Source organism: Schistocerca cancellata, chromosome 2 (genome assembly GCF_023864275.1).
Source record: "Schistocerca cancellata isolate TAMUIC-IGC-003103 chromosome 2, iqSchCanc2.1, whole genome shotgun sequence".
Classification (NCBI taxonomy): Eukaryota; Metazoa; Arthropoda; class Insecta; order Orthoptera; family Acrididae; genus Schistocerca; species Schistocerca cancellata.
The window spans coordinates 676,159,601-676,182,434 of NC_064627.1; the positions used below are offsets into that span (position 1 = coordinate 676,159,601).

The 22,834-nt window shown below is 38.6% G+C and overlaps 1 long non-coding RNA gene across 2 annotated transcripts; it reads right to left on the reverse strand.

Annotated features, from left to right (window-relative positions):
• Nucleotides 1-2,328: 2,328 nt before the first annotated feature.
• LOC126147763 (uncharacterized) lies at nucleotides 2,329-22,403 on the reverse strand. Of its 2 annotated transcripts, XR_007530333.1 has the most exons (4): nucleotides 22,101-22,403; nucleotides 3,410-3,628; nucleotides 3,208-3,264; nucleotides 2,329-3,014 (listed from the first exon to the last, which is right to left on the reverse strand). It is a non-coding gene; the product is annotated as an uncharacterized LOC126147763 (long non-coding RNA). The 2 variants fall into 2 exon arrangements; XR_007530332.1 differs by having other exon boundaries at nucleotides 2,329-3,264.
• Between the last annotated feature and the right edge of the window lie 431 nt (nucleotides 22,404-22,834).

The window sequence follows — 22,834 nt, forward strand, 5'->3', positions numbered from 1 at the left end:
AGAAGCTTTAGAAATGTGGTGCTACAGAAGAATGCTGAAATTAGATGGGTAGATCACATAACTAATGAGGAAGTATTGAATAGGATTGGGGAGAAGAGAAGTTTGTGGCACAACTTGACCAGAAGGGATCGGAGACCAAGAGATGAATACACTAAGCAGATTCAGAAGGATGTAGGTTGCAGTAGGTACTGGGAGATGAAGCAGCTTGCACAGGATAGAGTAGCATGGAGAGCTGCATCAAACCAGTCTCAGGACTGAAGACCACAACAACAACAACATGTTAACAAAACCAGAATTCACTGATGAAGAGGATGGTCAGCCATTGATTTACCTTCCAGTGCATAATCCACTGTGGCTACTGTAAATGCTCCCTACTGTGATGAGAGATTAAAGATACACTTAACAGCACAAAAATTTTCAATTAGCAATCACACCCAGAGTTAAATTTCTGTAAACTGACATGAATGAAATGCAACATACAAATTTTTTCATTAAAGTGTGGAACTTGTCAAAGAGGTAGTATTACTTAAAAAAATGTGTGCAACAGGTCCTTTCTGTATTCTAGGCCTAGTGCAAGTGATGGAAATACTTTTCTCCAAATTGAAAACACTTATTATCTACAGTTAGGAACTAAATAGTTTTATTGTAGAAGCAATGAACAGATTGATCAGTATCATTTCTCCATAGTAGATCTGGAGGTACAAAATGTTGGAAGTGCATAATTCCATATCAACCTACACAGATTTGTTTGTGTTTGTGAATGTATGATTTGACAGATTATTGCACAGCATGGAATGATTACTGCACAACAGTGAATAATTGTTAAGTGGGATTCCTTATATATGTACCCTCACCACTTTACTGCCAAATTTTTATGATATTCTTGAAAAGTTACTTTGGTGAGACAGCAGGACGACTGCATTCTTCTTTGAAGTTGGAAGTTCGTAAAATTTTACTTCTCATGAAATTTCAGGCAAGCTAATTTAACAGTCACATTTCTTCTGGTTAAAAGTATGCACCTTATACGCTAATACTGATATGTAATTAATTTAATTTTTCAAATAAATTTTAATCATGAGTGCATACTGTCTAGTTCAGTGTTCTCAAATTCAGTATCTTCCCATTGGTAACACTTATTTGTATTCTGTTAGTGCCAGTGCCAAATGTTCGTTTCATGAACCTGCAGGTGGCTGTTGTTTGGAAATATCACTATCAGGTGGAGTATCTCTGTTTTCATGTGATGCAGAGTTAATGTATTTAGTTGTTAGATTCGTTTTTTTTTATTAATTGTTTTTATTATAATTTTCTCACAATTTGTGGGATGTTGTTTGTTTGAGGAATGAATTGAGGTTGAATCAACTCATGAAAGGGCAACAGCATACAAATTAATAGATTACTGCAGAAAATCTATTTAACTCGCATCTACACCATAAAAAAATATAATGGCACTTCTACTATCCAAGGAATACCATCAGTGTCATCATTTCACTTTTTAGAACAAAAAATGGTTTAAATGTATCGAACGCATAATGCCCCAATATATAAGCAACTTTTTACGGTTGCAAATCAGCACGACATCCAACAAAGACTTAAGATATACACAACCACCATGTTTGAAGGCATTCAAATGGACACGTTAACATGTAGACGGTTTGGTTATTTGAGAAGATACATTCTATGACAACTGACGGGTTTTACCTTACCACTGTGTCACATGCGATTATCAGGTTCCAGCATAATATGTTTTTCAAGAAGTATTCTCGGACATGTTATTTTTCTGATTTAACATACTGCTCCAGTTCCCTGAATGGTTGACATATATACACAAGCTCAATGCTTGTCTATAGGGAAAGGGAACTTAACAGTTTAGCTGTTCATACAGCTGCATATTACTAAGACACTTTGTGTGTTCTGCTGCAGGGTTCTTAAGTCCCTGGTGGTCATTGTGACCTATTGTTGGAGTCACGAATGATGGCAGTAGAGTTTATGCATCTGTGTCACGCTTTCTTCAACAGCCAAGGAGCATTCAGTAGTGCTCTGAGCACTCTACTGTGAATGCCATGCCAGTGCAAGCATTAAATGTGATCATTGCGAGTTATTTAGTGACTTTTCATTCCATTTGTTGTGAGCAGTCATTGCCAATGGTGATGGTAAGCAGCAGATTCTACATAAGCAAGCAAGAAACATAATTTGCAGGATACATGCTTTCTGCTAGTGCAAAGCATGTGCTGCAACTGTCACCTGGAAGTGACAACAATGCAGTTCCCATCCACGCTGCAACCCATGTGAATTGCCATCTTTAATTGATAAGACTGTAGTACAGTTACACAACTACTGCTAGCGCACTTTTACTTGGTCATTCTGAGATTGCTGGAACTGGCTGACTTTATGCAATTAAGGCATGTTTACACTCATATTGCCAACATGACAGTAAGCTGTTGTGAATACAGTTTTGATCTGTGTGTGTTGTTGTTTCTGGTGAACAATATTATTTACAAAAAAGGGACTGACTATTAACTTTTGTGTCACTTCTGTGATGCATTAATACAGTGAAGTTCGTTTCTTTTATACAGTATAAGCTGGCTGCTCTGGGAAAAGGAGACGGGGCTTGTCTCAGCAGCCAATGTGCTATGAGCCAATCACAAGCTTCCATTTCCAGCATCCTATGCTCAAGGACCAAGTAAATGCAAGCGATCAGTAGCTGAAGGAGGACACGTCAAATCCACACTGAGAGTGAAAAATTTTGTACTCGATAACATATTTGTTTCTAGCAGTAACAACAGATTACATTTGTATTTGTTGATAGACATCTTAAATATGTGTTTTACAGCTTCAAATTGTTAGTAGACAATTTCACATTTAAAGTGAGAGCATTAATGGAATTAAGTAGTTGATTTCTTTGTTCCTGTAACACCCTTGTTTTTAACAAGATATTTCACTATTCACGGAAATATGTGGCATTATTTGCACTTGAAGAATTTCCTATTTTCTTTCTAATTGTATAAACATTATTCCTGTCAAAATAAGCCAAATGTCACATTACATATGCTATAACTGTAACACGCTGCACAATACATTAACACCCATACCCTTGGAAGCACATTAGGTGTATCACTAATTTACACTTATTTACTACAATATTTGGGATATAGTTTATACTAGATAACATGAAAAATTATAGGTAAATTTTGAATCAGATTATCTTACCATTGTTCCAAAATGGTGTCTCTTTATCAGTTTGTATGTCATAGGGTACAGTGTGCCCTGTGGCAGTATGAAAACAATAGTGTTACAAGCTGAAAATATTTTTTCTTTTCCAAAAATGCAAACATGAAAAATGTGTGTAAAACTATGTGTAGCTGCTGTGCTTCACAACAGTAATCTTATGTTTCTGTGTTTGTTGCCTCACCTGATTTCTTAATCAATTTCTGTCGCAGGTGACTCAGCAATGACAGAACTAGCACTGAAGCATCTACATCCATGTTGGACATTGACATCTTTTGATGAAGTTGAAGAGGAAGAGATTGGTACATTTGAAAGATCACTTCTAACATGTTCTATGCCACATAACTTGCGCGTCAGATCTGTTGTGAAGGTTATGAATCCATATTTATGGTGCTGTTATCAGCTGAAAAAAGCAGAATATATGAACCGATATGGCAGTGTTAGGGAAATAACTCTGTATCATGCTACAAGTGAAAGTAACGTTGACTCTATAATTAAGAGCAACTTGGATTGGAGACGCTCATGGCGAATCAAATTTGGCCAAGGTGTTAGTTTCAGTCCATCACCCAGTTATGCCAATAAATATTGTAACAGGAGCAGTGGTATTTATAGAGCAATGATTGCTGTAAAGGTACTAGTTCACACTACTTCACTAGGTGGTAGTTCAACAATATTGCCCCCAAAAGGTATTGATACAACCGTTGGAAATCGTGGGCAGGTTTATGTTAAGTATTGTGACAATGAATTTTACCCAGAACATGTCATTTACTATACAATCTGAGCTCTGCAGTTTCTTTTCTATTTCCTTTCTTGATGAAAGTGTATATTTTTGTAATAAGTGTGTTTATTTAATTTTTTTATGAATTCTGTTCTCTAATAAAAAGGAAATTATTTTCCTACAACAACAAAAAATTGCTATGAAACATCTGAGATGTAAGTCTTTTCTTCACATGCTGTATATATCCTGTTGGCAACAAGTTAGCTAGGAGCAAAGTAATATCTGCTGTCTTGTCACAATGGATGTTTAGGTGTTACCTCATTGGAATGTACCGCCAGAAATATTTTAAAGGGTGTGCCTGACAGACTCTGTGGTGCCTCATTAGTCACCTAGTAACACACTCCAAAGCACATGCGAAAAAGTAGTAATTATCACAGGATCACACAACACTGAAGGCAGTAAAGGAGTGTACAAGGTAATGACCATTCTCTGTCAGAGAAATATTTAAATATGTGCAAGATCTTTCGTGGGGAAAGGGGAAAAGGATACAGATAATAGTACAAACAAAACAAAAAGGAAATATACTTTTAGCTCATCGGAGGGATAAAGGTTTGTTTTAACAGGGCTGTGATACATACTTTACAAAATACACAGCTCATCCATAACACAATTTTTTGTTCACTAATAATAGGAGGCCACTTGTTAAAACATTTTTATGCACGTATTTGAAGCATGGCCCTTGTTCGAATACTGTAGCAGACTTAGTATAGAGTATTGTCTCAACTGACCACCAGTGTTACAATAGGAACCACCGAGACACAATACCATGTATTGTGTGTCCCTCCCACCGCTCCTTTTAATATTCTCATGATGTCTGAAACACACGAATATAAATGTTTCAGCATGTGGACTCCTGTTATTAGTGACAAGAAAAAAAGATGATTAAGGATGCCTCAGTATTCATATAATGATTGCAGGCTACCTGACTGACTATGTTGTAAGTTAAACTAACATACATCACATAATTAATCTCAAGACTCATGGCCATTCATACAACAATTGTCTGCTGGTAAACAAGCTAAAGGAGAAAGATGTATACCCCAGACACAAATATGTAGTACTCCTTCTACACTTAGTTACTGCAGTAGATTAAAATGATTGCTCAAAATAAAACAAAGAAAAAGCCACACAATTCCTAGTATAAATTGAATCAAACAGTTATCAGGAGTTTAAAACGTAACAGAACTACTGAAAATCAAATATTTGACCTAAATGGTGTTACTTCAGGTTCCATAAAGATTGCAGCAGCATTCCATTGATTCCTTAATAAACATATTACATGCTGCAATGGAGACAGTGTTTTACAGATTCTTCAAAACTTAAACCAGGTTTATTTACACAACAGAGCATATGAGAAATAGACTACTACAGGCCAATATAAAAATTGTTTTGCTAAAAAAACAGGGCCTGTGCAGGGCAGCGAGTGCTCCTTGCCCAGCGATCAGATGCTGTATCACATGTCTACTGCTGCGGTACGACAATACTACATTTAAAATATAAGCAAATAAATTCTGTACCCACCCATGTCACGCAAGGAGATGCTGGAACAGCCGGCCATTATTTTCCATGCATTTTTGACATCTACTCAAGAAATTATTAATTACACGCTGTGTGCCATTTATCTGATGACCGCCTGCCGGGGTATTGCAGCCCAGTCACAGAAGCCACATCTGCCGGAGTCACAGAAGCCACATCTGCCGGTTTAATGGATCCCACGGAACTGCTCTATGCCCCCCTCCCTTTTTTTTAGGTGAATTTTAGCCTGGAGGCTGTACAGACATATGCACCTTGTCAGCCAGTGTCATTTGAGCTGTGAAACAGGCATCAAGAGTCTAGTAGGAAGTTTGCGAATGCAGCAATGGCAAGTGCAAATTCTTCAATTCCACAAGTGTTTATTTACAATTCGTACATGCATACAGAATCCGCTTGTACTGATCAGAGATTGTTTGAACAGAAGTTTCCAGGTGTTAGACTTCCAAGTCGTGACACAGCTCACAAATTAGCAAATAAATTTTGTGAAATGGGAAGGTTTTTTTTAAATGTTTGTCGGGTGGTCATCAGCACCAGTGCAAAGTCTCAATTTTTTCACAGTCCAATTTTTTTTACCATATCCAATCTAGCCACTGTCATGAATGATGATGAAATGATGAGGAAAACACAAACACCCAGTCCCCGGGCAAAGAAATCGGAAGTGTTCAAGAGAAGAACAGTAAAAAACAACATACAGCACTCACAGAAGCTCTTCTAGAGGACATTGCATACTGCCTAGAAAATTCCCCTATAAAGTCTCTTAGACATCTTTTACAGCATCTCTGTGTACAAAAGGTGCTAAGCTGCTTGGGCTAAGGCCCTATAGTGTATCAGTAGTACAAGAACTTCAACCTGGTGACCCTGTGCACAGGGTGAAATTTTGCAAATGGGTTTAAAAACGAGTGCATGACGGTGAAATAGATCCTTGCCTCATTCTGTTTCCAGATGAGGCTTGTTTCCATTTACATGGGTATGTTAATTCCCAAAACTGTTGACATGGGAGTGCAGATAGACCTGTTGTGTTTCATGAGGAACCCCGTCATGATAAGAAAATAGGGGTGTGGTGCGCATTTAGTGGTGACAGAAAATTTTTTTTAATGGCACAGTTACACGTGAAAGATAGATGCAAAACATTTTGCTTTTTTTCAACAGGAGCTCATACAGCAAGGGCTCATACGGCCAATGTTCCTTTGCACACAATTCACGATGTGTTTGATGAAATAGTGATTAATAACAACATCTGGCCCACTAGACGTCCTGATTTAACTCCGTGCGGGGTGCACTGAAGGACAAAGTGTGCACAGCAAATCCTCACACGATAGAGGAACTCAAGGATAATATCCATGAATCAGTTAATTCAATGTCTCAGAGAGAGTTACATAGTTTCATCACTAATTTTTTGAGTAGATGTTAGAAATACTTGGAAAATAATGGCAGCCTGTTCCAGTGCATGACATGGGTGAGTACAAAATTTATGTGCTTATATTTTATATGTAGTCATGTCGTACCACAGCAGTAGACTGGCGACACAGCATCTGATCACTGAGCAATGGAGTGCTCACTGCCCAGCATCTACTGCGCCGCAAAGGCAGTCATCAGATAAACTGGAACTCGCTGTATATGAAGAATGGTATTTATACAAAACAGATTTGTAAATTTTATAAAAATATTTATAAGACTTAACCTATCTCATTGTGTTAATTAATCATACTTATGTAGAAGTTGTAACTATATGAAACATTTTGTAATGATATTCAATCTTACGTAATGTGTATTGAACAATGCACAGACATTAGGCATCCTAGAAAGGTAAATATAATCAATCAAGAAGAGTGGAAGCAGCCTTTTTGGTAGTCGCAGGTTCAACAGTCTGGCTGATTGACTGATCTGGCCTCATAACATCAGCCAACGTGGTCTTGCTGTGCTGGTCCTGCAATGGCTAAAAGCAAGGGAAATCTAAAGCCGTTATTTTTTCCTGAGGGCCTGCAGTTCTACTGTGTGGTTAAATGAAGACATCACCCTCTTGGGTAATAAAATATTCCTGAGGTAAAATTGTTCCCCATTCGGATCTTGTGCTGAGACTACTCACCAGGAAAAACAAAACTTGCATTCTACGGGTTGGAGCATGGAATGTTAGATTCCTTAATTGAGCAGGTAGGTTAAAAAACTTAGAAAGAGAAATGGATACTGAGAGTTAACAATGTAGGAAAAGACATATTACTACTTACTGTAAAGACGATACATCAAGTTGCAGACAGGCACAGTTACAAGACACTCTCATATCATATAGCTTTAAGCCATAGCTTTCATCATCAGTAACACACACGATCGAGAAGCTGGAGTCGGCAGTCGTATGAGCATGAGGTGTGCTTGCTTTTTGTGTGTGTGTGTGTGTGTGTGTGTGTGTGTGTGTGTGTGTGTGTGTGTATCTCTTACTGATGAAGGTTGCGGAAGTTCACTGGCAAGAGGAACAGGACTTATGGTCAGTTGAGTCAGGGCTATAAACACAAACTCAAATAGAGATAATGCAGGAACAAGTCTAATAATAAATAACAAAATACGGTAAGCTAGTGTGAACAGCATAGTGTGTGCATTACCTTAGCACAGATAGACGAGAAGCCAGCAGTCACTGCAGTAGTACAAGTTTATAGGCCTACTAGCTCTGTAGATGATGAAGAGATTGAAGAAATATACAGTGAGATAAAAGAAATTACACTCCTGGAAATTGAAATAAGAACACCGTGAATTCATTGTCCCAGGAAGGGGAAACTTTATTGACACATTCCTGGGGTCAGATACATCACATGATCACACTGACAGAACCACAGGCACATAGATACAGGCAACAGAGCATGCACAATGTCGGCACTAGTACAGTGTATATCCACCTTTCGCAGCCCTGCTATTCTCCCATGGAGACGATCGTAGAGATGCTGGATGTAGTCCTGTGGAACGGCTTGCCATGCCATTTCCACCTGGCGCCTCAGTTGGACCAGCGTTCGTGCTGGATGTGCAGACCGCGTGAGATGACGCTTCATCCAGTCCCAAACATGCTCAATGGGGGACAGATCCGGGGATCTTGCTGGCCAGGGTAGTTGACTTACACCTTCTAGAGCACGTTGGGTGGCACGGGATACATGCGGACATGCATTGTCCTGTTGGAACAGCAAGTTCCCTTGCCGGTCTAGGAATAGTAGAACGATGGGTTCGATGACGGTTTGGATGTACCGTGCACTATTCAGTGTCCCCTCGACGATCACCAGTGGTGTAAGGCCAGTGTAGGAGATCGCTCCCCACACCATGATGCCGGGTGTTGGCCCTGTGTGCCTCGGTCGTATGCAGTCCTGATTGTGGCGCTCACCTGCACGGTGCCAAACACGCATACGACCATCATTGGCACCAAGGCAGAAGCGACTCTCATCGCTGAAGACGACACGTCTCCATTCGTCCCTCCATTCACGCCTGTCGCGACACCACTGGAGGCGGGCTGCACGATGTTGGGGCGTGAGCGGAAGACGGCGTAACGGTGTGCGGGACCGTAGCCCAGCTTCATGGAGACGGTTGCGAATGGTCCTCGCCGATACCCCAGGAGCAAAAGTGTCCCTAATTTGCTGGGAAGTGGCGGTGCGGTCCCCTACGGCACTGCGTAGGATCCTACGGTCTTGGCGTGCGTCACTGCGGTCCGGTCCCAGGTCGACGGGCACGTGCACCTTTCGCCGACCACTGGCGACAACATCGATGTACTGTGGAGACCTCACGCCCCACGTGTTGAGCAATTCGGCGGTACGTCCACCCGGCCTCCCGCATGCCCACTATACGCCCTCGCTCAAAGTCCGTCAACTGCACATACGGTTCACGTCCACGCTGTCGCAGCATGCTACCAGTGTTAAAGACTGCGATGGAGCTCTGTATGCCACGGCAAACTGGCTGACACTGACGGCGGCGGTGCACAAATGCTGCGCAGCTAGCGCCATTCGACGGCCAACACCGCGGTTCCTGGTGTGTCCGCTGTGCCGTGCGTGTGATCATTGCTTGTACAGCCCTCTCGCAGTGTCCGGAGCAAGTATGGTGGGTCTGACACACCGGTGTCAATGTGTTCTTTTTTCCATTTCCAGGAGTGTATTTAAGTAGTTAAGGGAGACAAAGATTTAATTGTGATGAGTGACAAATTTAATAGTAAGAAGAGAAGGAAAAATAGGACAAGGATATGGACTGGGGGAACAGAATGAAAGAGAGGGGTGCCTAATAGATTTTGTTCAGTGCACGAATGAACCATTGTATATGTGAAAGAGAACTGGAAACACCAGACAGTTTCAAATTGTTTATAAAGTGGTAAATCAGGTATTTTGGAACTAGACTTCAGAAGGTAAGGCCTGTACAGGCACAGATGTGGACTCGGACCACAATTTATTGGTTATGAATTATGGATTAAAACTGAAGAAACTGCAAAAAGGTAAGAAATTAAGGGGATGGGATATGGATAAGTGGAAAGAACCAGAGGTTGCTGAAAGCTTCAGAGGGAGCATTAAGTAATGGTTGACTGAAACAGGAGGAAGGAATACAGAAGGGCAAATGGAGAGCTTTGAGAGATGAAGATTGGAGGAAGTGGAGGATCAATTAGGTAAAAAGAGCAGGTGTAGTAGAAATCTTTGGATATCACGGGAGATATTGAATTGAATTGATGTAAGGAAAAAATGAAGCAGATAAAAGGACATATAGACATCTAAAAATTGAGGATGTAAGAACAGTTAATGCTGAATGATGTGCAACAACTTGTTTGTCACCAATCATTGAGCATTCTTCATCATGACAATGCCAGCACCTCAAACAACCCATTATTTAACAACAAAAAACATGAAATTAATTCTCCTGTTTCATCGCCTATCAACTTATTTTTGTTCTGTATGGCAAATAAAAATTTTGTCAACTAAGGGGTACCAACATCAATGTAGAAAAACATTTCGGAATGGATTCTACTCCACACGACAGTGTGTAAGTATTTTGAGAGGTTAATATTTTGAGAAACAATAAAACTGTGTACGATACAATGCTCCTCTTTCATTGTTTTTGTAAAAACTTGAAAAAATATTATTATAGATAATTCTGACCTGAGGTGGTCACATAGATACCACATGCAAGACAATGACATCATATGATAAACGAAAATTCCAGGATGGAAACAACAAATGAAAAGGAGGAATGGCAATTTTTCCGCTGCAGCTGATTAATGTGCAGTGGCTCAAAAATTACAGTGCATAAATTTGCAGTCTTCTGAGGAAACTGCTGTTGTAATGAGCATTAACTGTGGAACAACCACAAAACTGAGTAGATGAAGCATAAGAGTGAAGGAAAAATGCAGGGAAAACTTGATTGTAATATCAGGACAAGGGGGGCACTGGGCAGAATGGAAGATAGGATTGGATTAGGAAGGACAGCTAAGAGAGGACTAGCAAAGCGTTATGCCAGAGGTTTTTGAGAACAGGCAGCATGCGCAAGGGACAGTTCCCACTTGCACCTTACAGAGGAGCAGGTGCTAATGGATAGCGGTGATTCAAATATGACATGGGTTTTGATGCCATTTTTAAAGTAATTTACATTGCTGTGTGCAGCATATTCAATAATTGGTTGGTCAAGTTTGCAGTTAGTCATAGTTTTCAGTGCCCATTCACATGGGTAGACAGTGGGTATGGTATACGGTGAAGCTCATTTCACAGGTGGCCTTAACTTTGATTGGATAGGAAAGTCCTGTGACTAGGACTGTATTAACGTAGAGGATCAATTTTAAGTTTATGTATAACTTTATGTCTATAGCTATGTGCTAGACACACTGGAAGCAATGAAAGATGAAGTCAAGATGGTGGGGGTGAACAAATACGGTAAGGCTACAAGGTGACAGCTGGGCAGAATGGAATGGAGTGGATTCAAATTGGAACTGTTTGACACAAGGTCCACTGTGTAGTTTTGGGCTGGCTGTGATCAGCAGCGTGGATGACAACAAATGCTTCCACTGACATGGAGTAAAAAATAAGCTTGTTCAAACAAATTTCGGGCTTGCAGCCGGTCGTCGTTCATTACTTCGCACGATATTTCAACTGGGCACCTGCCAGTCATCTTCAGGTGAGCCGTAGCAGACTGGCGAAAACATCCTCCGTTCCGCAATATATAGCATACTGTAACTATTCTGTGCATGCGTCGAAAACTTGATAGTTGAACAAACACTGCCCGCCGGCAGCGCCCTCACTGGTGGAATAGCGGAACTCGTCGCCCTCTGCGTTGCTGTTTGCCGCGGCCGTCGACGCACTCTGTCATCTTCGATTTGAGCAAATCGTGGAGATGATGGAATTCCATGCACTGTCCTGCTGGTAGCCGCTGTCATGGTTTAACAGATTTTCCGCCAGTCGTATTTCTACGGATTCTTTAATAATGGAGTCCCAGAAAGACGTTGCTGTGGACAAAATCAATGTTTTCTCATACTCCATTGAATGTCCAGTAGAAATACAATGTTCAGCAATAGCGGACTTGCTTAGCTGCAAAAGGCGGGTGTAACGTTGATGTTCAGTGCAGCGTTCTTTCACGGTGCGTGTGGTTTGACCTATGTAAGCCATACCACATTGGCACGGTATCTTGTAAATTCCGGCCTTTCGTAGCAACAGATTGTCCTTAACTGATCCCACAAGGTCCGCAATCTTCGATGGTGGGCGGAAAACCACTTTTACCTGAAATTTTCGGAGGATTCTTGCTATTTTAAATGAAGTGGTGCCAACGAAACGAAGAAAAGCTAAAGATTGTTCCGGAATGTTCTCCTCTTTATTCACTTCCTGCTTCTTAGTTTTAACTGTTGGTTCCCTGTTAATCTGCCGGATGGAATACCCATTTTCGCTGAATACTGCCTTTAGATGGGCGAGTTCTTGAGGTAAGCTATCTAGATCTGAGACAGTATGAGCTCTATGAACAAGTGTTTTAAGCAAACTCATGGTTTACGATGGGTGATGGCAACTCGATGCTTGCAGGTACAAATCAGTATGAGTGGGTTTCCGGTAAACTGAATGCCCTAGAGAACCATCATTCTTCCTTCGAACCAGGACATCCAAGAAAGGCAAACAACCATCTTTCTCTATTTCCATGGTGAACAGGATGTTGCTATGAATGGAGTTGAGGTGATGTAGAAACTCCATTAATTTATCTTCTCCATGAGGCCACACTATGAAAGTGTCATCCACATACCGCCAAAAAACTGTTGACTTCAGGGCAGCTGATTCAAGCGCTCTCTCTTCAAAATCCTCCATAAAAAGGTTGGCCACCAAAGGAGACAGGGGGCTACCCATGGCAACACCGTCAGTTTGTTCAAAATATTCTTGATTAATAGACTGGGGGCTCTTTGTCTTAGCAGTGTAGACCTTCTAGTAAGTTTTGATGTGGTCACATTTTTTACAAAAGTTCCCCTTGCAGATTCTTTGACACTGATTGGTAACCATTTTCCTGTTGATATCACTGCTTTGTTCAGGCACGCAATTTCCTCAACTTATTTTATGTTTAATCAAGTATATTTTGAACAGAGCAGTTGAAATATCGTGCGAAGTATTGAACGACGACCAGCTGCAAGCCCGAAATTTGTTTGAACAGTCAATTTGCCGGGAAAATTTTAAAATTCACAAAATAAGCTTGTCCGGGACAAGCATGGTTAATCCTGAGTTTTGGACAGAAGATTATCACTTTTTAGAGAACTGAGACTTCTTATGCATCTACTTTTAGAATCTAGGTTGATGACAACATCGAGAGTTCTGAAAGAGACTTCTTCAAACATTGTAATTTTTGAGCGGGGTGGGGGTGGGGGTGGCAGTGGGTGTATAGGTAGTTGTTAATGGTAATGTGAGAGATAGAGTAGGTCAGAAAAGCAGAGTGTAGGAACTATGACAGACAAGTGAGGCAGGATATCAGGAGGAGTATGTGGAACAGGATTTTGGCTGCATCAAAGAATTGGTTTCAGAGCTGGTGGCCATAGGATGATCAATTTTATGGTGGATCTGGTCAGAGAAAAAAAAGTTGGTAAAAGAGGGATCAAAACTGGAAAACACAATAATATAAATAGTTCCAGAAGCTAATAATACATAGGAAATACATACAATTAGTCAATAAGTTAGACGAGGCAGGCCTTTTTTCAGTGAACACATTTAAAAATGTGAACTTGAGAAGATGTGTACATTATTGTAATGAAATACATGCATTTGCCTTTGTTTGTGGAAATAAGTTTATAGACTTCTTGCATATGCAACCGAGTAAACTTTGTTAAAAAGGTTGAGAACAATGTATTATGTTCTAATACTTCCACATCATAGTGAGAACAATGTATTATGGCCTAATGCTTCCACATTGCAATATGTATCTTTTATTCTTCTATGGGGAACCTTACTGTGTAAATTTATCACAAGTATGCTTTCACAACAAAAACAGTTTGTAATTATTATTAAGAGGCCACCTAAACATTCATGAAAACAGTTTCTTCTCAAATTCCTGGATTAGGGTTGCGTACTCACTGTACATATACTCTAGAAGGCACCAAAATTAAAACTGATGAGGAGCTCTCCTGGTGAAGCAAGCACTTTAAAGGCTGACTAATGAAAAATATACTTAAAGAATGTATGTTTTTTACTAAAATAAAAAAAATCTTCAGATATTATTGCTTGTGTGAACACACAACTTTGCATTTATCGGAATTATATCTCCATGCAATATAAAGGGATGATATTCTAGATGTGTGTTCAGGATGTAATTATTATTAAATATTTTTCTAGGAACAAGACTTATGATGTTTTCAGTAGCATCAGTACGAAATTGGCTAGAAGGATTGCTGGACAAAGCATAACAAAAAAAAGATTCTTCTGGGCAACTGTATTGCACTGGCCAAGAGCGAGCGAGCGCATGCCCCCCCCCCCCCCCCCACACACACACACACAGGAGTGGCAAAATGGCTCGCACATGAGCAGGAAGTTAGCGCAGGTGTACTGAGGGGTGCCTATCAGGCAGCACTGCCTATCAGGCAGCACTGGAACATCCAGGATATCATGTAGACTGGGTGGTTGGCAGTATATCACTTCGGTAGGGATAAGAAAGATTGTGGGTAAGGTGTTCCTCATTTTTCAGGACACAGTGATAAGTAACTGAAGACTTCGTGAAAGATACGGTTAACTCATTCCAGTCAGGTTCGATACCGAGTGACATCGGTGTGCTCTTTTGCTATTACTTCCTGTGGGTTGTCACAGGATTGGAAGCATGTACAGATATGACATAGAAAGTGTGTTTGTCAACTGTGTTTTACACTTGACAAAATTGTGAGTAACTTTCTTTTGGGCTCATTGTAGATTCAGTCATTTCTTCATTTGAAATGAGAAAATGTTAAATTAGATACTACTGCACATTTTTGCAGCAGTTTATCTTAATAAAAAAATATTGTTATGAAGTATTAACGAGAATGACACATCACATGAGAAATTAAAAATCTGCATTGCAAATTCCAAATTTTGTTACATTATTTACATTTATGTTGGATACCTGTTTGAAAAGAACCACACAATGGAAAATCCACAATGCAGCAACAACATGAATTACGAACAATACTCGCCACAACCTGAGCTTCCGCTCACAGACATGACAGTGGCCATATAGATGTATGAATGAGTGTATATGTTTTTCTAAAGCTGAAGGAGGGCTGTGTTCAATAGCTTAGTTACTTTCAAATGTGCTTAACTGCCATTCAAGACATACTGTATGTGATGAGCAGCAATCTTTCCTAATTCATTCTGTTTGAAATGTATGTTATATAAAGATTCATCCATTTCTATGCATGAAACTACATTTCAAATTCAGACATCCATAGACATGAAATGGTTCCATAAGCTTTTCACTTTCTTGCAGCTATTTTATTTGGTTTCCTCACACATCCCCAACAGAAGAGCAAAAAAACTTTTATTCAATTTTCAATGTTCATAACACAATCATTGTCATTATTATTATTTCATGTTTCTGTTATTATAATTGAACTTTTTAGTCTACTGAAACATCTACAAATTTTAAGCATCCTCATACCAGATACGGACAAGGATTTACTGCTATCCATGGAAATTATGCGATACTTTTTGAGATATGAGATACAACAGAAATCATACTCTACCATCTAAGTTTGACATCCATAGAGAGAATAATTATTTCCTGTTTGTTGAACGTATTCCGTACAAAATTAGTAACTGACAACCGAAAAGGTCAAACTTGTTTATTAGACCTATATTTAAAAAATATGCCTAACTATCATTTTTATAATATAAAAGTAACACGTTATTACGCCAAAAATGCTTATCCTTCAGTAAGTTACATGTTAGGTGTAATAAGTGTCCATTTTAGTGTAGGTAGCTGTCACATATTGCCTTCTTTAGTAGTTGATGGCAATGAAGTGAAGGGCAAGACCTAATCCTGGCATACAGCCTGCTTCTTTCAAATAGTGATGGCGCCATTGAGCTTAACATTTCCGTGGGATTAATTTATCATTAATAGACCGAGCAAGGTGGGATGCAACGAAAAACACTGGACTTACATTCAAGATGATCGAGGCTCAAATCCCAGTCCAACCATCCTGATTTAGGTCATCCTCAACTGCTAAAGGAAGACATCGGAATGTTTCCTTTGGAAAGGAAATGGCCAATTTACCTCCCTAATCTGCATTTGTGCTTTGTTTCCAGTGTCACTCATGGGACATTAAACCCTACTCTTCCTCCCTTTTGATTATAAATATGTGGAATGTCTCCCATGACATTGATGCACCTCGTTTCATCCTCTTCCTGTTCTCACCTTTTCCACAAAACTCCACAGACGAAAATCTTGTTCTGTCAACTCACTTAAAACTGGCTACGAAGATAGTGTGTCACTGCATTTGCAAGTTGGAAATTTCACTCATGTATGTAACAGAAAGGAAATAAAAAATCAGTTTTAACACAATTTCAGCAGATCACATAATCTATATATTCAATATCTAAAACTCTTTTGACAGCTCAGTAAGTAAAAATTCATTCTAAACTTGACTTTATTCTCATTGTGTATTGCTTATTGTTATTACTTCTTACAGTATGCTTTATACAGAAGCAGTTTTTAGCAGACACAAGTTAATTTTTATGTGGACTCAAAGCTATGTTTGATAATTTGATACACAACACATGCTGCATGCATGAATAAAAGCATTGCCAGGTACAGCCATACCCTAAACTGACAAAAAATAATGATGTTCATAAGCAGAAGGTGTGAGGGTGCATAGCAGATTTTCAATTAGCCTCGAATACTCCTTTATCACTTGACCCTTTGCTCTCTTGTGTCACAAAATTCCATTGTTTACCAAATCTAGCCTGCTTGTATCTTTCTTTCCTGCTTGCAGGAAACAATAAACATCAAGCAAACATGACAATTACCAGTCAGAAGAACAAATAAGACATTTACATACTTTCAGACAATCTTGGAAAGGGCTTAGCTAACATTATGTGTAAAATTCAAACTATGTTCAAAATTAATGAAATAATGAAAGCAGGTGCCCTCTTATGTGAAGTTCTAAAACACTGTGAAAATTGTCTGAATCGTGGCAACATTGTATAATAATAGGAAGTGCTACTGATGTTAATTGGAATGAGTATACACTTGCCATAAGAGCACATTACAGATAATTACAAATGTTAACTTCTTAACTGCTACTATTCGCAGAGACAACATGGTCTCATAGAAAACTTGTAAAATGTAAATTTTCATGGCCGGAATTTTCACAAGTAATAAAATATTCCGGGCTACTACGTCGAAGGGATTTCACTTTCAAACCTGACATTTTGTCCCCATCTGCGGAGGATATTTTCGAGGTGTTGAATGTCCTATTTAACCCTGTAGCGAGCCAGAGTGTTAATCCGACATTCAACAAAGCTACAATCCTCCTTGAAAATGTCCTCTGCAGATGGCGACGAAACATAGGGTTTTAAAGTGAAATGCCTCAGACCACAGCATTATAACCCAGGATGTCTTATAGAAAACTTCTGTGTCAACAAAGAAATCACAGTTACCAACAGAAAATTTGTCACTCCTAAATGCCACATATGTGAACATACCATCTACAGAAAGATGTTGTTTTATCAAGCACAAGCCACACAGAAATGAATTTTTAAAAGCATTTATTAGCCACAAAATCATTAATGCAATGATAGCAGTTAAAGTCAAGAATGGACTAACCATATCAGTTCTGCCACGAAACACAGCAACTGAAAATTTTCAACTAGAAAATGAAACAATCACTGACAACAGGTCCAGCACTAGAATCGTCATTCACCACAAAAGCAGTTGAAGTAATTGATTCATCGAGGGTAGAGGCCTCCATAATTGCTTCACCAGTACCAGATACAACTACATACTACAACTTTAACAAAAAAAAAAAAACATAGACTGATTGTGCTAGAAGCCACCAAGTCATCAGATTCAACAGAAATTCCAGCATCAAGAGTTTGCAGCACAACCAAAAGGAAGAAAGACAAGATACAGCAAACCTGTGTGTCTAAAATATTTTTGGTACCCAGTCTCAACAAAAAGAAGCCGGCGACATGAGACAATAAAAATATGCTAGTTGTAACAACTTAAAAGTATTTATTCTTAATACACAGTGTCTTAAAAACAAGAGCTCTGTAACTTAAAATTGAAAGCTCTGATGTTTGTTTTGACTGCTTTCATATTAAAGAGCACTGCTGCAAAAGTCAGCAACCAGAAAACATTAGTACTTCCTCATATAACTGGGTTAGTCATTGCCCTAGGAAGAAAGCAGATGCATTTATGTAAAATCAGGTGTTAAAGTAAAAAATAGATCTGAAGCAGAATTCCTGAGTACAGAAAAACATTTTGAAGCTACAGCAGTGCAGCTGAAAGAAGAAATGAGAAAAATACTAGTCATGTCAGTTTACTGATCGTCGTATGGTGACCCAGATTTTCTTAATAAATATGACTGAGGCACTGCTGAGCATCTTAGATAATGAAAAATCATCAATTATACAAGGGGTCATTAATGTAAAAATGCAGAATGTTCAATTAAAATTCGATTCCTCAATATTTCTACACAGTTTCAACTTATATGCTAATATAAATAGCCCTGCAAGGGTAAGAAACACATCAATTACTCACATACACAACATATTTTAAAATATAGAAACCACAGATTCCAAAGCTACGAATATTGATCTAGGAATATCTGATAACATTTCGCTCACCATTAAAGTTTTAACAGTACCAATAAATACAAAAACAGCACATCAAATGTATAAAACAATTTCTCCCTTGAAAACTACAACCATTTTTCTATCACACTGACTAATCCATCTTGGGCAGAAATATTGTCACAAACAAATACAAATGCTGCATACAACCTTCTGTCTTCTTTTTTCATCACAAATTTTGAAATGTGCTACCCAAACAGATTAGTCAAACACAAATGCATGGATCACAAGTGATATAAAAATTGAAACTTCCTGGTAGATTAAAACTGTGTGCCCGACCGAGACTCGAACTCGGGACCTTTGCCTTTCGCAGGCAAGTGCTCTACCATCTGAGCTACCGAAGCACGACTCACGTCCGGTACTCACAGCTTTACTTCTGCCAGTACCTCGTCTCCTACCTGCAAGTTTCGCAGGAGAGCTTCTGTAAAGTTTGGAAGGTAGGAGGCGAGGTTACTGGCAGAAGTAAAGCTGTGAGTACCGGGCGTGAGTCGTGCTTCGGTAGCTCAGATGGTAGAGCACTTGCCCACGAAAGGCAAAGGTCCCGAGTTCGAGTCTCGGCCGGGCACACAGTTTTAATCTGCCAGGAAGTTTCATATCAGCGCACACTCCGCTGCAGAGTAAAAATCTCATTCTGGATATAAAAAGTGTTTCAAGACTATGAAGACTCAAATCTGAAAACTTGTACAGACCCTTAAAAAAAGTAAGAAACTACAAAAAAAGTTTACAGAAGGATTAATCTCTGGTAAAAGTATTAAGTAATGATGGATTAATAAGGAAGTCTGACAATACAGCATTAACTACACGGGAAATTGTTAACAGGGAAATAGGAAAAATCTGTAAGGAACAGTTTACTGTACTCATATCCAATGATAACATTAAAATAAAGAAGGAAAACGTGCCCGGTTACATTAATAACTATTTTCTGTGCCTGAAAAATTGAGCAAGAACTTTACCAGAGAAAATAACAGCACCTAAAGCTGTCAGCAATATGAGAATAAGTCCCACTAATGATTATAAAACCACTGGTACATATTGCCAATTTATCATTCAGTAAGGGTGTCTTCCCACACAGACTGCAAATTTGTAAAGTTGGACTGCTATTAAAATGGAGATGCCTGTAAGGTAGGAAACTGCAGACCTGTATCCCTCCTTTAACTTCTACAAAAAGCTTCATAAAACAGATGAAAATCAGACTCATGATCTACCTTGACACCTTTAATCTCCTGAATTGTAACATGCATGATTTTCATACAGATCACAGCACAGAAACAGCCCATAAGAAAGAGATCATTAGAAATTTAAACAACAAAAGTGTAGTGGGAATCAACCTAAATCTTTCCAAGACCTTTGATACAGTAAATCAAATTATCCCTGACAAACTGGAGGCAATAGGCATCAGGAGAATTGGGAGGAAATTGTTTGAATCCTGTCTCCAAGCTAGAACTCAGTTTGTGGAACTCATCTCATCTCGTAATAGGCAAAAAAGAAAATGAGTATCAGATGCTAATAAAATGGAAGCAAGTCTCCCACAGGGTAGAGTTCTTGGCCCCCTATTATTCTTGATTTATAAAAATGACATGTATATTGCTTATTTCCATTCATTATATTGTGTCTTATGGAATAATGTTCTGGGGTGTACCAAAATCTCCCTTGAAAGACTTTTTTAAATGACAGGAAAGGACCATTAGAATTATTAGACACAGCTCTCCACAAACACACTACAGGCCCTCATTCATGCAGTTAAAAATATTTACAGTACCGTCTTTGTACATACTTCAAAGTGTACTGTGTACATGAGCCCACTTGAGAAGTTTACATACAGATGCAGATTTCCATAACTGCAATACACATATCAGTGACAATCTACATGTAGAAAGAGCAAGAAAAATAAAAACTCAAAAACATTTGAGTCATTATGGAATAAAGCTGTATAATACTCTGCCACATTGCATCAAAGGAATGGAAGATTGGGGAAAATTTAACTTAGAATTAAAAAATTACCTGTCAAATAACTGTTTTTATAACATAGAGGAATATTTATAATCCCCAAATCACTAACAAATATTTGCATTTTCTTCATTGTCACTTGAATCGTGATGTTCACATTGTGAATGTCATAGGCCTAGTTTGTTTGTATGCTCTTCTAATTCTAATTGATGTGATAAATGTTTTATTCAAATTATACTGCATGTATGTCAACTCATTATTTACTTGTCAACAGAGTGTAAGAAAGACCAGTGCATTAGTTCATTGTATCAATTTTCTTAATTTTAAAAATTTTATTTTATATTTATTATTTTACTATGTAGAACAGTGCTGTGCATATGCTACATGGTATTATTACAATTATTATCTCATGTAAGTGATGCAAAAAATGATCATGAACAAAACTAAACTTGCGTATCACATATTTTGCAGAAGTTGTTATTGTGATTAATGAATTGTACTTTCATTTCTCAATAAGTAAATGCCATAGCACAGTTGAATTGAACAGAAAATGCTCCTAGAACCGTGTAAGAGTCTGCTAAAGATGCACAGTTCTCAACATGGAAAAACTTAATAAAGTAGTGCAGCTATGTTTAAAGCAGAAATTAACTGCAGGGAGATGCAGTGTAGGCTACGTAATGATTAAGTAGAATTCTGTAAACAGAGTTAAACTGTTAATGATAAAATTGCCAATGTGAAGCTTTACTTACACATTCTGCCTCCAAGAATTTTTGTTGGCAATAGTATGCTATACTGTAAACATTCCTTTTAGCCACATTCAAACTACACCCCATATGGCTTGATATATCTCAAAAATATTGAATGGTTTCAAATGGGGAAGTACTGACTTTATAATAAATATAGCAACAGAATGGCATTAATATAATCTGTCAAGTAAAATATGAATGGGCTACTGGTACAAAATTACAAATTCAAATATGAAGAGAGTGATTTTGCAGTTGTAAGACAGTAGGCCTAATTGAAATCAATGACATTTAAAATTAAGAAAAAGGAATTATTGTTTTCCATCTTAAAATGGAAGAGTTGGGGAAAAAATAGCACTGTATGTAGGATTGCGGATTTCACATTTCTGAGCAGAATGTTTAGCAGCAGCAAACATTTCGACATTTGACATACAGTATGTAGTAGGCACCTCAGTTGTTTTGTACACTTTAATTGGCACTGATTACTGTTGTTCTAGGACGTGATGGCGGTTTAGCTCACATAGAACTTCATTAAAGAAACTTTCGCTCTAATCTGGTCTTTACAGAAGGCAGATTATAATACCAGCAGTAAATTATTACCTTGTTCTTATGCTGTTGCAATCTTGAACACAATATTCAGTTGTGCTTTGTTGTCTGTAAACTCCTAAGTATAGTTTTAACGACTGTTTTGGTAGAATGATTATCCACCGATGTCACTTTTTCCGACGATTTAGCACCGCAAACCGCAAGGAAAATGAATCGTTTTGGTGATGTATTCAATGCCCGGCACTATGGTATATTAGTGAAAATACCCATTAACATAATCCGCAGGTATGAACAAATATGGTATGTTTGCTTCGGAAACAGTTGGTTACTTTGCAAGGTGTTCTCACTTCCCTGAGACTGAACCACAGGACACGTAGCTGCGATTCTTTTGGCATAATCACAGTCATCTGTGATTATGTAATACAAATGTACTGATATTTAAAAAATTCAAACATCAAGAACGATTCACTTTATTCATTGCGGATGCTGTAGAAAACCGTGTAACTATAAATTGCTACTGTCACATAGTAATATATCATGCATTAACTCGTGAAATGATGAAAGAAACACACAATGCAGAGTTAATAATTTATTCTTATAGGTCTACAATGTAGAAAACAAATTTAACAGCTTCAGGAGGCCAAAATCACAACGTGATACTGGTAATACACTCGCATACGAAGTTGACACGCGGCTCTGTGGCTGTGGCTGTGGAAGCGACCAGGCATTTCCCGTTACCGTTAGTCGCTCCCATCAGCCACCGCGCCGAGTGTCGACTTAGTTTTTTG